The sequence below is a fragment of the Arachis hypogaea genome, chromosome 15 (genome assembly GCF_003086295.3).
Source record: "Arachis hypogaea cultivar Tifrunner chromosome 15, arahy.Tifrunner.gnm2.J5K5, whole genome shotgun sequence".
Lineage (NCBI taxonomy): Eukaryota > Viridiplantae > Streptophyta > Magnoliopsida > Fabales > Fabaceae > Arachis > Arachis hypogaea.
Genome location: NC_092050.1, coordinates 8961455 through 8963750, shown reverse-complemented (window position 1 = coordinate 8963750; position 2296 = coordinate 8961455). Strand labels below are relative to the sequence as shown.

Sequence of the window (2296 nt, the reverse complement as noted above, 5' to 3'; positions counted from 1 at the left end):
ACTTTGAAAAATTGAGATATATTCACCAAACAAACAATCAATAAAACACTCATCCGTACTTTCTCATTTTGGGTACATTTATACATAAAAGAAATTATACATAAAGAAAAAAAAAAGAAGAAGAAAATAAGAGTTGAAATAGCAAGAGCGATAAAAATAATGATTTTTATAATTTTATATGGCCATCTATATATAGTAGACCAAACAACTATGATTATCTAACAAAATTAATTTGTATTTATTGCACTCAACTTGAATAAGTAAGAAATTATCTTATTTTAATTTAGTCTTTAATTCACATGATTTGAATTTAGTTCAATATATATGATTTGATTTAATTATTAGTTAAAAATATCTTAGTTTCCTATTTTATTCATAGATTTATTATTTTGATGACTAATAAATTAATCAAATTAATTAATTAGTATATACAATAAATTTGGTTTAATAAATTAAAAAAATAAATTAAAAAATACTAAGAGAATATTAAAATAAGGAAATACTACCAAATCAAATTGATATAAATTATAATAAATTATATGATATTTAAATATCTAATCAAATTAATTAGTTGATATAGTTAGTTTATCGTAATAACTTGTATTTAATGAGTTAAAAGAAATAAATTGGAAAACACTCTCAAAAGTATGTCACGTCAGCTCCATCATTAAATGTATAAATCTGATTTTTATATAATAAAATAGATAAAATAGATAGATAGAATAGATAGATAGAATAGATAAATTACTAACTATCGCACTAGTAATTAACAATTAAAAAATTATGTGTAATAAATTAAAATTAATACATAATTAATAATTAAAAAAATTTTAGGGAGCCATTACTTTTATTAAAATTTAGTCAGCATTTAACCAGTACAAAAAAATGAATAATCTCACATCATTAGATATAATTTCACACCATTAAAAATACTAATAATAACTAATTAATTACTACAAATACTTCTCATTAAAAATTTGAAATTTGGGGCACTGGCCCCTTCCTTAATACGAGGCTCCGCCTCTGCATATAGTATATTAAGATTTTGCTAGAATTTTGCCCGTTAATCTTTCTCAATAGTAAATAGTATTTGTTAATCAAATGATTTTGCGGGGTTGATTTAGTATTTGATTCCTCGTTCAATTAGCAGTTTGCAGACAAAATACATTTCAGAATAAGACGTGCTTGTTTCCTATTTTATTTTATGCATTCTTTCTGCTGAGTGAGGAATTATTATTAGGTGAAAAATGATATAAAACCAGAACAAACCATGACTTATGAGTTAATACTTAAAAATTAAAACTTAATGTGCTGCTTTAATTTAGCACCACAATTTATTATCCATTTTTTTATTAATAGTAGTTTGGTATATGTGGACTTATTGAGGAATATAATGGGGTAAATTAAGCGCAACTAACGGTTAAGATGAAGGCGTGATAGTGATGACAAGGTCCATTCACGTGCGTTCTTCGATTTGTATATATCCATTTCGCTTTCACTACTTTCCTCCCTTCATCACATTCACTATTTCCTGTTGTGTGTGTGTGAGAGAGAGATGGATCCTCCTCCTTCACAATCCATTGATATTTCCCAAGGCGGCGGGGATGATACTCAAGACAAGCTCATCAATGACTGGTCAGTACTCCTTCCTAAACATTTCATTTTGGTTTTCTATGTTCCATTAATAATTCTGTTGATGATGCAGTTGCTCTTGCTGCTATGACTGTACTCAGGGCTGCTTTGATTACCTCTGCTGTAACTTGTGTTGAACTCATCATGTAATTATCTATGCCCTTATGAGAACATGGAAAAGATTTTTTAAAGTGAGAAATCATCGAATTTGTAGTTTCTATAGTATATGATCTCGGAAAAATTTAAAATGTACTGGTACATTAGTATTATAGTAATTTTTAACGGTTGATTTTAATTATAAAAAATATATGTAATATATATAATTAAGATCAAATGTTAAAATTTACTGAAATATTAGTGTATTGGTAGACTTAAAAACTTTCTTATGATGTTTACTATTTTAATTTAAGAGTCATTCAAATGAAAGGAAAAAGCACTGCATGTTCTTGACACATTCCTCTGCTCTTCCAAGCTGTATTTTCCGTATCATTCTTTTTGCCCTTTAATTTCCTACTAGTTACATATATGCCTTTTGCTTATTATTGATTGTTAAAGAAGATGAACAGAATAAATTAGTAGTGTTTTTCACTTTAATGTTGAAGCATCGCTTCAATTATTTGCAATAAGTTGCAACCACGATCTGAGTTTCTTATTACTTGGTTGC

At 26.7% G+C, this 2296-nt stretch overlaps 1 long non-coding RNA gene across 1 annotated transcript; it reads left to right on the top strand.

Moving 5' to 3' along the window:
• Window positions 1-1410: 1410 nt before the first annotated feature.
• Window positions 1411-2086, top strand: LOC112748721 (uncharacterized). The gene is made up of 2 exons (XR_003175036.2): window positions 1411-1635; window positions 1706-2086. It is a non-coding gene; the product is annotated as an uncharacterized lncRNA (long non-coding RNA).
• The last annotated feature ends 210 nt before the right edge of the window (window positions 2087-2296 follow it).